General features: G+C 36.1%; 1 protein-coding gene across 1 annotated transcript in view; it reads left to right on the top strand.

Moving 5' to 3' along the window:
- The window catches only part of LOC311617529 (uncharacterized protein), a 438,209-nt gene extending 425,037 nt beyond the window's left edge, over window positions 1–13,172 (top strand). The window contains exon 10 of the mRNA XM_084873885.1: window positions 4,016–13,172. The gene's annotated coding sequence lies outside the window, so the exon portion shown is untranslated. The remainder of the gene's footprint in view (window positions 1–4,015) is intronic.
- Window positions 13,173–14,488: the final 1,316 nt, after the last annotated feature.

Genomic DNA, 14,488 nt, shown 5'->3' with positions numbered 1-14,488 from the left:
GTTATATGGCCAGGGCAACAGAGAAACTGAATTTTCACCTTTTATATTTTTGATGAATGGTGTTTTTATTTTATATTGAACCTGTCAAGGCCACATTGGTTAATAAAATTATGTTAATTTCAGGTGTACAATTCTATAATACACCATCTATATATGGTATTGTGTGTTGACCACCCCAAGTCAAGTCTCCATCACCATTTGTCTCCCCTTTAACCATTCTACCTCCTCCTACCCCCTTTCTCTCTGGTAATCACCATACTGTTGTCTGTGTCTGAGTTTTTAAATTTAATTTTAATTGCTACATGTGGTTTGCTGTACCTTATTGGAAGGTGTAGTTTAAGTAAAACAAAGAAAATATTATGCAAGTAATTAAAAACAGTATATTCTGCACACCCCTGAACTTAAAGTCAGTGTTTACTGTAGACAATTTTACAGTCCTCCCTTACCCTAAACCAGTTTTTTAAATACCATTCCCATAATAAAACTGATTTCAAATGGTCTTTATAAGAAATAAAAGATCCCCGTCTTAGGTATAAGGTAGGAGGCACGTTGAATTAAAGCATTTCATAGCTATTGCTTCCTTTTACTCAATCTAGCATTTGATACACATTCAGATACATCTTAGTTATTTCTTTAACAGAACAAAATTCAAATAGCATATAAAAATAATTGATCTAACAAGACTATGCATTTGTTGTGTTGCTTCAATTAAATATAAAAAACAGAGAGAGGTCTCTTTTTAAAAACTTTAACCATAATCAGAGTTCCCTTTAGGGATGTTTTAGTATTGATGATTAGAAGTTTAGAGTCAGATGAGACCTTAAACCCATATTTATGACAGTGGTAATTGAACTGATTGATTACAACATCTTCTTTCAAATAATATTGATTATGCAGACAGTCCACAGAGCTAAGATATCAGTAGGCAGTTTGCTGTAAGCGCATGTTCAATTATTAAACTAGTCGACATTTTATGTCTGATAGCCATAGTGAGGTCATGACATTAATTTATCCAGAGAATTGTGGGCAACTGTCTAGAAAAAAAATAGCTTAAAGAACATAGATGCTGAAGCCCTTAAAAAAAAAAAAAAAAGCAAAAAGATGAATCTCTGAGCAAAGAGGCTTAAAGAGATAACCAGTATATTTAAAAGCAGAACTGGAAGAAGACAGCAGGCGTTACACTGCCACAAACAATACGTATTTAAAGCTGTGCTGTGTAAACGTTAATTTCTGGTATACTTTTTTGTTAGATTCTGAATACTACCATTCCAGAGTCTCTAGATTCTGCCATCTAATTTCATATTTTCTTTATTGCTTTGGTGCTCAGTGATTCTTTGCTTTTTACTCTCATCCTTTCTTTCCCTTCTTCATTCCCCTCCCTCTTCATTTCTGTGTTTCCCTTTCTTCCTCTCTATTTTTCCCTCCTCCCTTTCTCTCTCTCATGAGAGCCTGTGCTTCATTCCACATTTCCTTCGGGTGCCCACTTTGTGTGTGTGTGTGTGTGTGTGTGTGTGCATGTGTGTGTGCTTTTTGTCTTTGCACTTGAGTTTTTCTCTCTCTTCTCTTTTGCCTTTTCTTTCACATCAGGAGGCTGTAGGGGCTGGTTTGAGAGCTACATGTCCGCCTGCAGATGCTTCTTTCTCCTTAGAGGCTGTGTGATGTTTTCTTTGGAGCCTCTGCAAATGGTTGTCCTTTTACGTGGGCTGCCACAGATCTGTTGCCAAACTGCTACCTTAGTTGGTCCTGCAGTGCCGCGGTGCATGCTGGGATCTGTCTGTGTGAGTAAACTGAATTTTCAGTAGCACAGGCAGCACTCGGGTTGGCTTGAGAATTGCCGTACCTCGCTTTCCTTTGTATGTGTCTCGGGTATGCGGCAGCCACCGGTGGCTGGCTCTGTCTGATCAGTAATTCAGGAATATTGCTCACGTAGAAGGGGAAGGTGGGAAGGGTACCACATTCTGTGATTAAAGGGAACCATCGAAGAACAAAGGAACCGGGTAGATACCTATGGACCGCCTTTTGTGCTGTGAAACACGGAAGCACACACATGACTGTGCTCAGACAGATCGTTCACCTCTTTTCATAACAATGCATATAGATTGTTTTCACATAGCTACACAAACACATCTTTGTGTAAATAGATAGTCAATCCTTAGTATTTTTCAGCCTGCGAATGTTTCTTTATCTCAAAGACTTGTGCATATTCAACCAGCACACAGCTATTTATTTGGTATTATTTTTTAAAGTTCTTAAATAAATAAATAAAAATAACCAAATATATATATATATATATATATATATATATATATATATATATATATATATATATATATATATATATCAACAGCCTGTTGGTTGATTTCATTCCAGCAGCTTCAGATTTCAACACCGTTTAAATCATATTGATGATTCAGATACTGGCAGAGTTTTATCATTCTTGTGAAGTGAGAGCATGGCTAATAGAAACACTAAGCAATTAATTTTTGTATTAAAGTCGTAGTTTCTTTCATTATTAAATAGAAATGATTGATGCGTAGAGCTGAGTCTCACTCTTGCGTCTCCCAGGCAGTTTGGGGGCTCCCTACAGAAGTGGAAAGGTGCTTTTGCACTTCAGTCAGACAGGGGTGGGGGGTGGGGGGGTGAAGAAGGCATAGGATAAAGTCTAGGACTGGAAAGGAACCGCTGGCGTGCTTTCTCCCCCTCTCACGTGTGAGTCTGGCTGCTTGCTTGCTGCCCAGGGTAGTGCATCCAGGCTGAGACTGTCAGAACCTGTCTCCGCAGCCTCTGTCTTATTGATCAGGGAGGCAGGGGTGGGGATCAGCGTGGGAGGGGAGGGCAGGACCACTGGCTCCTGGCTCAGGGAAGCGCAAGGTATTCTCTTCCCGGAAAGATGCCCAATAACTGAGACTAGATAGCCACAGGGGACGTCGAAAGGTGGAAAAAATAAGGAGGCTCAAAAGAAAAGAAGGCATTTCCGATGGAGGAAGCCTTGGTGCTTTTTTTTTTTTTTTTCTTTTTCCCTCCTATTCTTTCTTTTCTTTTTTTCTTTTTTTTTTTTTTCTCTTCCATCATATGACCTGCAAAGGCTAGAGTGACAGCGTCATGCAAATGCTGCAGTCCCGCAGGTCTGGGAGAGGGTGGATGCTAGACTGCGAGTTAATGTTAATGATGAGCGCAGTGGAAATACCAGCCGCTGCCAGCCCCTGCACACAGAGCGAGCGCTCTGAGTCAGCATCAGATGCTGCGCCCGCCTCTCCCGGCGTCTGGGTCTGGGTGCCGGGCGCGCCTGCTCGCTCGGGCACCCCGTGTCTAGCCGAGGGGAGGGGGTGGCGTGTGAGTGCGTGGAGGGTAAAAGCCAGTCAGTCAGTGAGAAGCAAAAGGTACGTTGGAGAGCAACTAAAATCTGACTGATTTCCATCTTTGGAGCATCAGATGTTATTCCCTAAGGAGGATGGGTCTCCGCGATGGGGGGGAAGAGGGGGGGAAGGGTATAATTATGTTAATGTCATATTTATGGAGGGGTGAGATTTTTCATTCGAATAATTGGTTGGATTGCTGTGGTCAAGGATTGGAGAGCCATCTTCAGTGTTAAGGGAAAAAGCATGGACTTGAGATGTAAAGGCTGTTTTATTTTGTATTTTTGTGAATGCTGCTTTTTTTGTTTGGTTTAAAAAAAAAAACTGTTTGCTATCTTAAGCCATAACTGATTCAATATGGGGGGGGAAAATCAAATGATAAACAAAAAGGGATCTTATATAATGATGCATTGCATCATGGAGCAGAATATTTAAAGTCTTGCAAGGCAAAGTAGAGATCTGGACAGGGGGTGGGGGTGGGGGTGGAAAGGGGTGTGGTACTAGGGTGGGGGGGGGCAGTTAGCAAATATTTTGTTCAGCTGAGCTTGCCTGCAGCTTACTTGGAAATGGATGATTCACCTGTTCTACAGGAAAACATTCTAATTCTTTACGTGTTTTTTGTTTTTTTGTTTTTTTCCCCTCCTCTTTTCCCTTTTAAGATCAACCAGTGCAGAAGAACCAGAATCCACTTCTGTGGCCAGGACTTTTATGTTGTGGCCGGTCCGATTGTTTTACCCTGCGTTCTGTGCTACTAAACCTTGGATCATTCCTTAAAGTACCAATTCTGTTCTCCAACCACAAACAAGGCTAAGCGATCGGAGGAAATTCAGTGAATGTAGAGGATCGGGATTGTGCATTTTTTTTTTTTCTCCAAAGTATTGAGCTTTCGAATGCAACTATTTAAGCTAGAGAATCATTTTTTATTTTTTTTTTTGTTCTTGTGTGGCCAGCATGTTAAGTTTCATGTTTATTAAGTGGCATTGCTCAAATAGCTGCAGAGTGTGCATGGGAATATGTGGCTGTCTGAATAGTTTGGAGATTCAAAGAGAACACTCGAGCTTCAGAGGTATTAAATGATGACGTGCAAAAAAAAAAAAGTTTTTGTTTTATTCTGAACTGCAACAGTATATATATTTAAATCAGATTGAAAGTATTATATGTCCTGGAGCCAACTTAACAGTTGTGCTATATAGAATGCTAATGGGGAAGCCAAATTTCAATCAGGGTCCCGTTACTGGGATATAATCCTTTTTGCATGTAATAGAACTATGGTGTTGCTGTACAAATCTGCTAGACACAGATTTTAACCCATGTGTAGCCTTATTTTTTTTGCATCTATTGGGATGACTCTTTAACTGTTCATTGTTTCGTATTGTGTCTCGTATTCTTTGTGATTTTAAGGTCTGTAAATGCTCATTATGAATATTCAGCTCATCCTACCTTGTATGTGTCATATATATCTATTGCTACATATGTATGTGCATTAGTATGTAGAGGGAAAAGTTTGCCTCGACCCAACTGTAATGTCTAAGCTAGCCTTCCCACCAAAGAAGAAGAATTCTACCGCAGCCAAACCAGACTTTTCCTAGTCCCTGAGACCCTAACTTGTGAGGTATTTCAGTAACATCACAAGTCAGGCTCTTGGGACCTAGGCGGAGAGGAACCAGCAGCTTTGGACCTTATTGATTGTCTGCAGTTACCAGCAGAACAAAAGGACATACATAGATTCTGTCCAAGAGGAAAGAACAATGCTCTGATTTATAACCAGCAATGTTTTCACCGGGACCCACCCCCAAAAATACTATTTTCAGAAACTGTTCTCTAAAGTAATTACCGAGCTTCCCTGAATCGCATTTGTTTTCTGTTGTAACAACCATTCAAAAGCAATAGAAGAGATCTGTGTAAGAAGCAAAATTAAAATACATGTGTTTCTAAAAATGCTTCATTTAGCATATTGTAAGGTGACTGGTGTAAGAGAATATCTTCTTAGTTAATAATGAAGAGCGTGATTTGTGTTTTTATAACTTTTTTTCATATGCATAGAATATATATATATTAACTATTTATAGAAATCCTATATATCCCCACGAAAATATGGCTCAGAATATACACCATATAGCTATAATCAAGCTTGAGGCCTAGAAATGAAATGATTTACAATCTTCTTTACTGACCCTATTAGATTTTTACTGCTGATTTTAGAAGAATGCTGCTTTCTATGTGGTATTTATTGCCAGTTTTCTTCTTAGTGGTTTAACCAGATGAAATATTTTATATGTCTTATTATACTAGAACATTCTCTTGTTGTAAGAGTTCAACTGAAATTTATTAATAATTAGCCAAAATATGGTACCCTTTAGCTTTTAAATTTTAGGTTGTATATGTTACAGACCCATGTGAGATAAACCAGAAACAGAGCCTGTGAAGTCAGACTTCTCCAGTTGATCCATCAGCTGAATCTGAAATGCATTATTTTAGTTTTATAAGGATTTTAGTTTTATAGGAGGTAACTATTCCAACTATAACTAATATGTCATGTTTGAACATTATTAACCATTGCCACATCAAATATGTATCTTTTGTAAGTAGAATTAATATATTAAACCTTTTGAAAATTTTTATAATAATGTTGCAGATATTAAAATTCAAAATGGAAAAGAGACTTTTAATAATAAAAAAAACAAAAGCTATTTCATTCTTTTCATTCTAATGCTTTACATGAGTACTATAAATTTGTCTTCTGTATCATTAAAATAAATTTATGAAAGTATTTTAGAATACTATTGAAGTCTTTGTTCACCTTTTTATTCAATTTGGTGCAATTACTTATGATTTGAAATATCACCGAATACAGATTACCCAGGAGCTATATTTCTTTGAAAATTGAAATCATAATATGATAAACATACTTGTCATCTATACAGGGCACATAGAATATATTTAATCTTGTATTCACAATGTACCTATTCAGGTTATTTATTTATAACACCTGTTTTATTTCTCTCGAATCTCTGAAATCTTAAGTATGTGCATGTGTGTGTTATAAAAAATGTTTTAAAATTCTAAATGAAAGGAGATAATATAGTCAGTAAAGACATTTGGTAGTATCCATCTTTTACTTCTTTTAACTTCATTCTCATTGAAATGAAACATTTTTAAAAGCATAAGTTTCTCAATACAAAGAACTCTTTACATACGTCTCTACAAAGAACTCTATGTATATGTATCTACAACTTGATTATATTTACTAGCAATGTTTACACAATGAATCAGGAACTACTCCTTATATAAAACAATATCACATACAGGTATATTTTTGACACCTGTTTAACATAATCATAAATGATATATACAAATATGTTATTACATCAGTTTAGTTCCAAAATAATGTAAAGGATAGATGTTTATTGGCTATAGTGATATCAGATTTAATCTATTTCAAATGCAATGTTTTATTTTTATTGTGTCATATTTTTTAACAGAATTATATATTAACTTCTATTTCATAAGTGAAAGGTACCCAAACAAAATTTACAATGCAATGATGCTCATTTTCTCCATCATGTATATAAGGTGTGTGTGTGTGTGTGTGTGTGTATATATGTATATATATATATATATATATATGTATATATATATATATTTTTTTTACTAATCACCATGCATTCTTTGAAACCACTCTATGTCACTTTCCTATATATAAACTGTGTTTTCTGAGAACATCATTCATCAAGCTCTCCTCTGACTCCATAAAGGTGAGTAAAGATATAAGTGGGTGACTTTGTTTATATAAACTTCTTTATGCTGTATTTAGATGGATGGATGACACTTTTTCTGTATTCCTATCTAGCTGTCACGGGATAATATTGTTTGGGGGTTATATAATATGATTGGGAAAATCAGATCATACTAAGCTTAAAATAAAAGGAGAGATCTACAACAAAGAGCGAGGAAATGATGTGTGTTGCATACAAAAAAAGCAGTGATATTAACAATTCCATGGCTTCCTGGTTGGGAGACCAGCCTGAGCCAGACGCATATATTAAGCGCTGTCTGCTGCTGATGTGAGCTTGCTCAATGCGGTGGAAATGAGGAATCACCTCCTCTCTGACACCAGCTTATTTTTACATTTTAATTTTGAAATAGCAAACCACTGCTTTACATAAGGATACTGACCCTGGGCCATTTCCTCTCTCACATTGTTTGCTAATGCAAGTTCCCTTAAAAGAAAATCAGCACTCACCTTAAACATCTATCAATGACCAATGAAGTATTTAGTTTTTCTTTTGTCCCTTTTGCATTGTTCTGCTAATAGGGTGATACTTGGGCTTTTAACTTTTAATCTCGGTGAGGACAACTTGAATTTTCCAAAATGGCATTGTTGGAAGCCTTCAAGGATCCAACAAGGAAGCCACTTCTGGAATTTTGCCAAATCTAAATATAATTACATTTCATTTCATTTCAGGGTTCATGGGATCGATAGTTTTCCTGGTGTAAATGTCCTTAACACTTTCGTGTTCCAGCGAAGCTCCAGATAGGTGCTGAGATGTTCTCAAGTCATTTAGGCATTAGGCTGCCTTAATAATATCTACACTAGGTGTAAGTATCTCAGGAGAATTGCAGTACAAGCTAATTACTATTGACATTAGAAAAGGTGTATATACTACCTGGAATTCCTCTTCAAAAAGGGTATGTTAGCACAGGTCCTGGGCTTGGTCAGATTCACCTGATACATATGCAGGTAGTTTTACAAGCTGTCCTCTTTCAAGCTGAATGAGTTTCCAGAAGAACACACAGTACATACCGAAGAGCTAAAGCCCAAATTTTCTTGCCATTTACACATGCAATGCAGCCTCCGTTTTTTGCAGGCATCATTTTGATTCCTTGGATTATTATATTTAATTGCTTGCTATTCATTTTATTTAAGCAAATCCCAGGGATGTCTGAGTGACACTATTTAGAAAGGAAAACAAAGTTCCTAATAGAAGTGCTGTGTTGTGTTGTGTGTTGTGTGTGTGTGTGTGTGTGTGTGTTTAATCTTGGGCATCTGTAAACATTTTAACAATATACTTTTTAATGGAGCTATTCAACCTCACATTTCCTCCACAGAAATTTATGTGGCATTATTATGTCATCTCTGTATTTCACTTTCTGATTTATCAGAGTCCACACACACACTGAGGCATAAGTATATGCCTTTATTTTTTTAAAAATTCTTAGTAAAAAAAATAATATAAAAATTGAGCCATCATCTTAAAATCATTCACATTTTTTCAATGAGCTAGCTTCAATTTTTATTGAAGGTTGCTCTCCCCCCCCATCTTCTGTTAAATATAGCTTTAACAGAATAAGTACTTTACTAGTCATAAATGTGAACTTATATGTTTTTATATGTGGAAATGTAAAATCAGGTGTAACTTGAAGGTATTTGAGATTAAAATAATTTGAAATTAAATAGTTTTATTTTATATAATCTTTCAGCTAATTCCATGTGTATTTTATGCAGAATTAAAAAGTGAAAAATTCTCAGATGGTGAAATAAGGTTTTTTTTTAGTGTTGGTATAAGTAATGGGACTTTCAGATTGTTACCTTAATAATTCCTAAACAAACAAAAGGAAAGTAAGAATAATTATGGACTGTATTTGTTACATCAACTAAATAGGGATAATAACTCCTTGGCTTTTTTCCCCGGCCTTTTAAGGTTTTTGGAGTGTTTTGTATTCTTTTATATAGATGCATTTAACCATTCCTTTCTTTCTAGAAGTTTCTCCCTCTCTGTGATAGGTTGAAAGGATTTGTGAGCACCAGGTGACTATTCTCTGGAGTCATCTTCCCTTGCCTTTTTCATTAGCTTTCTCTAGACCAAGAGTCAACACCAATATTTTATACATCCAAATTGGTAGGTCTCTCTTGAAACTTTTCTGGTCATATAAGTAAGTGAACTGCGAGAAATGATAGATTTCCACTGGGATTGTCTTTCTAGTTTCCAAACATCTTAAGGGACAGATTTAGGTAGTGTTGAAACACTAGCCAGTGGAAGCATTTGGTTTTATAGGATTTAAAAATGCAATGTCTTTTTCATAGTAGACTTCCTATTCTTAGCTAGGAAGGGGGGCTAAGTTATTACTCTGTTATACATCACACTAAATTAAGCCCAGCCTGTGCATTTGTAAACCTCAGGGAGGTTTTCACGTTAGACAGCATTTTTTGTTGGAGGATTACACCACAGTCGGTGCCCTTCATTTCTCTCTCTCTTCCTGGCCCCCCTCTAACCAACATGGAGCCCTTTCAACTTCTTCAAAGACGTCGGGGTCGGGGGAAGTAGACTCTTTATTAATGGCAAAAAAAAAAAAACTGGCTGCTGGACTTCCGAGACAGCCTTCTCATAATAAAGCAGAGTAGGCCCCGCAACAAAGAATTCCTGAATGTACTAAATATATAAGGAAGCCTATTTAAATTCACCAGAGGGGCTTAGGGGCCAAGCAGCAGAAAGTTTAGAATTCAATTCAAGCCATGCCAGAAAATGAAAATGTACTTAAAAAAGGATTTCTGAAACAATTGTTCAAAGACATGTCAACTTTTAAGGTTCTTTCTAGAATAATGAAATTCGCGCTCTAATTTCTGTGGTGACTTTGTCAATTAGAAAGGGAAAGCGATTAACATAATCTCAAAGGAATTGTATCTTATGTTTAAGGAAAATGTATTTTCTTTCCATAGGGTGTGCTCTAGTGAGGGCCACTTAGTGCACTGACTGAAATCACCCAAGTATATATATGGTACAAAGAGATCATGTATTTTTTTAGCAGTTAGATATATGGTAATAGAATTTTTCTTCCTATTTTGGAAGAAAGTTACTCAACTTGCATGTTCTTTCTAGTTAATTTCCTACCATTCGATTCTGTGATTTGTATTTTAAATAAATGTACTGAAGTAATTCTGAAAGAGCAAATTGTTTATAAATAATGGGGCTATTGTTTATGTGATACTAAATTTGAAAGTTAAAAAATGATGCCTACATTATCTCTTACTGACTTTTAAAAAATGTTCTTTACCTTTTATCTATAAGATATTCTTTTATAAGGAGTACCTACATCTATAAGAAGTTTTATCTTATTAGTCCTCATATTGAGATAAAGGAATGCTTATATAGTTCATATAAAGGCAATATGGCCTTGACTCAAGGATGAAATTTCCAGCTGGTTTTTTCTGAGTGTCTTCTTTTAGAATTAACATAGATTTTGGAGAAAAGACTGGAGATTGCAAGAGTAAAGAAGATGGAATCTGCAACTCACTACTGACATATCTCTGTTGCCATTTTGGCAATTCAGCTTGAGAGTGAAACTTGCGTGGAATTCATCAGTCCATAAATAAAATTTATCAACTTAAACTGTTGATTCATTAATTCATCCATTCATTTACAAGGTATATCCAAGGTTAAAAAATAACCTAGTGGCCCAACCTGGTTTGGCTCAGTGGAGAGAGTGTCAGCCTGAAGACTAAGGGATCAGGGTTGGATTCTGGTCAAAGGCATGTACCTTGGTTGCGGGCACATCCCCAGTTGGGGGTATGCAGGAGGCAGCTGGTCAATATTTCTCTCTCATCAATGTTTCTGCTCACTATCCCTTTCCCTTCCTCTCTGTAAAAATTTAATAAAATATATATTTTTTAATTATCCTTAAAAAAAACAAAACTGAGTGAATTCAGTCTGCATCAACACATAAGATCCCTATGGTCAACTAAGACTTAGTTATTTAACAAACTTTGCCTTTAAAATTAAATATAGAAGTGTGACTATTAGTTACAGATATTAAATATTTAATGATATAAAGTAGTTATTGCCTTTATTAAGATTAGATGCAGTCTAGATCATCATTTACAAAACAACTGAACTGATTTCTATTTGTTTAAATTAATGTCATTTTAATATCACTGACCTCAGAAGTCTTAATGGTTGGTCAGTGAAGAAATAATCAAATAATTCCTTTGCCCAATTCCTCTTGCACATAGGTGCACATGTGTGCACACACACACACACACACACACACACTTAAAAGAAAACCAAACACTCAGTGAATATTAGCTCATTTCTTCCTCTTGAGTTTTAGTATTTGCCACAAACAGACTTATTTTTTACATCACCAAAATTTAAGGGTGAGAGGCAGACACCATTTAGAAATTATTTATGCTTTAGGAACCTAAAAAATAATCCTATATAATAGAAGGCTAATATGCAAATTGTCCTCTTGACCAGGAGTTCGACCAGGGAGTTCAACCAGGGAGTGGAACCTGCTGGCCAACCACCTGCGGCCCATCCCCCTGGCTAGTCCTGCCCCTCATCAACCCTCCCCCACCCCAATTGAGGGTGAGGCAGGCCCACCAACTGCCTGTGGCCCCTACCCCTGGCCAGCCCAGCCTGATCAGTCCCAATTGGGTTGTGCTGGCCAGACTCCAGCAGTGCACAAATGCATGCTCTGGGTCTCTAGTTTACTATAAATGTCTTAATCATATATTTCCTGAGTAGCAACTTACCAACTACAGGAAAGAAAGATATAAATTCTGCTCTTAAATAGCTTGTTTTCTACAAAAGATATCTTCTATTTGTCCAGCATGGTTTGTCCTTTTTGTATAACTTAGCATTTTATGAATCGTGTAATTTGGAAGTTTTATTCTTTTTATATTTTATAGATAAGCATACTATGTGGTTTGTCCTATTTTCTAGTTGTAGATGAGATAACCTACCTATATGCTTTGGGTGGCTTTCAATAAGATATGGGTGAGGTATTGTTAGAATTTTCAGTGCCTTGATTTTCTTCCTATTATTTTCTATACTACACAAAGTTCTTTAAAAAAAACAAACATACAGACCATGAATCTTAAAAATTGTAATTTATAAAACTGATATTGTCAGAATAAATGAACCAACATGCAGTATATTCATGTGATTTCTACCCCTCTTAGCAATAGAAATCCTGCCCAAGCTGGTTTGGCTCAGTGGATAGAGAATCTACTGAGGGGTCCTGGGTTCGATTCTGGTCAAGAGCACATGCCCAGATTGTAAACTCGATCCCAGTGTTGGGTGTGCAGAAGGCAGCCAATCAATGATTCTCATAATTGATGTTTCTATCTCTCTCCCTCTCCCTTCTTCTCTGAAATCAATAGCAATATATTTTTAAAATTTTTTAAATCATTTAATTTATTTTTTTAAGTTGAATATAATGATATTGATCATGCTAAGTTTCATGAAGTGGCAACTACATTAATTAGTCAATGGAACAAAACATTCTAAACAAGCTGTTCTCTCAAAGTTAATATGCAAAATAAATGTATATTTTTAGACTTTTACATCATCATCACCATTGTACTCGAATAGTAAAGAAGAGGTAGAAAACTGGAATTCCAACACTATTCCTGCCACTAGTTATGGAACTGAATCTCTCTCCTTTTCACTTTCCCAGTTTACAACTGATTTATAAAATAAAGATGGTAAAGGACAATCATTTAAAAGTGACTTTCAGGAAAAAATTAGCATGTCATTAGATATCATCAGGGGGCAATTTGAGTCAAAGGAGTAGGAAATAATCATTTTAGTTTAAGTCACTACATTAGTTAGATTCTTTCTGTAGAAAAATATCAAAACTGAGCTCAAACTAAGCAAAAAGGAAGCTACGTGTATACTATCATTTCCTTCACCCTTTCCTCTTCCTCCTTCTTTTTCTTGCTTTTCTTCTCCTCTTCCACCATGCTCCTCTCTCCCTTTTCCTCTGTTTCTCCAACTCTCTTTCCCTCCCTTTCTGTCTGCCTCAGTATAACTTCCTCTATCCTAGGGGTGTCGAACTCAATCAGAGAAGGGGCTAAAATCTAAAATCCAGCCTAAATCGCGGGCCGAATGGTTTACTGAACAGTCATAAACTGACAATGTCATAAACTGACAGCAGAGTGCAGTGATGACAGCGCAGTGCGGGCCTCATTGCAAGGCCTGGCGGGCTGGATTTGGCCCGCGGGCCTTGTGTTTGACACATGTGCTCTATCCCTTTTATTAGCTCCAATGTGTTGGTTTTATTCTCAGGTGGTTGACTTCATTCTCACATTCTCTCCATGTGCTGGCAAAAATGGTCTCTAACAACTCTAGACATGCATCACGCATTGTTCTTAGAGCTTGTGATTCCAGAAGAGAAAAAAAACACACACCAATTCAGTTTCTCAGAAAATTCTCATTGGCTATGAGTTTTAGCCCCTTCTCTGTCCAGATAGAAGTTAACTCAAATTGGACATCCCTGTAACGTAGTAGCACAAGGTTAAACTAGTAAGGTTAATGTCAATGGCAAAAGGTGAGAGAATTTCAAATGAGGAAGAAAAAAAAAAGGGAGGTGCTGTTAAAAAAAAAAAAGGGGTGGGGGTGGGGTGGTGTCTACAAATTTCTAAATCATTGAACATAATATGTTATGGGCTCCTGTCAAATATGTTTGCCTTTGTAAACTTAGTTGTGTCTATCAATCTCTAGGAAATGGTAAGTTCTTTAGCCCAAATGCACTTTTTACAGCATTGTAACTAAAAAATATATAATAATAATAATAATAATAATAATAGCAGCAGCAAATCTCAACCTTAAGTATCATGGAGATACATCACATTTTATTAAAAATTTCCATGACCGTTTAATATGGGCCAAATATCAGAAAGCCATTTAGGAATTGGACATTTTAAAAATTATTTAGCATTATTAGAAATGGAGTTTTGGTAAAGGGATAGTGGTTATATTCTGTAATCCAATGACTATCTTTTGTCATCATATGTGTATGCTATTCTGGTACAGCAAATTTATATCTTTTTCACTTTTACCACCAATATTGTTTATCCTGGTATAACCTGGGAAGTTTTAAACATTTTCCTATCCAGAACTATTTAGGAATCTTCCTCAAAGATAAAAAGATTAATTTGCTATGACTAATGATTCTGATACAAAACATTCTGCTGTTTTTTATGATGCTGATGAACATGGCTATAAATATAATTTAGTGTTTGAAAATTGATTTTAACATCACAATTCTTAATTAATCAGATTGCAGAATTATGCTGTGTTTTCTAGTACATTAAAATAAGTTGTCATATTTGGAACATCTGTTTATGCTCC

Source organism: Pipistrellus hanaki (assembly GCF_964339955.1).
Source record: "Pipistrellus hanaki genome assembly, chromosome: 2".
NCBI lineage: Eukaryota > Metazoa > Chordata > Mammalia > Chiroptera > Vespertilionidae > Pipistrellus > Pipistrellus hanaki.
This window is presented reverse-complemented; position numbering and strand designations above follow the sequence as displayed.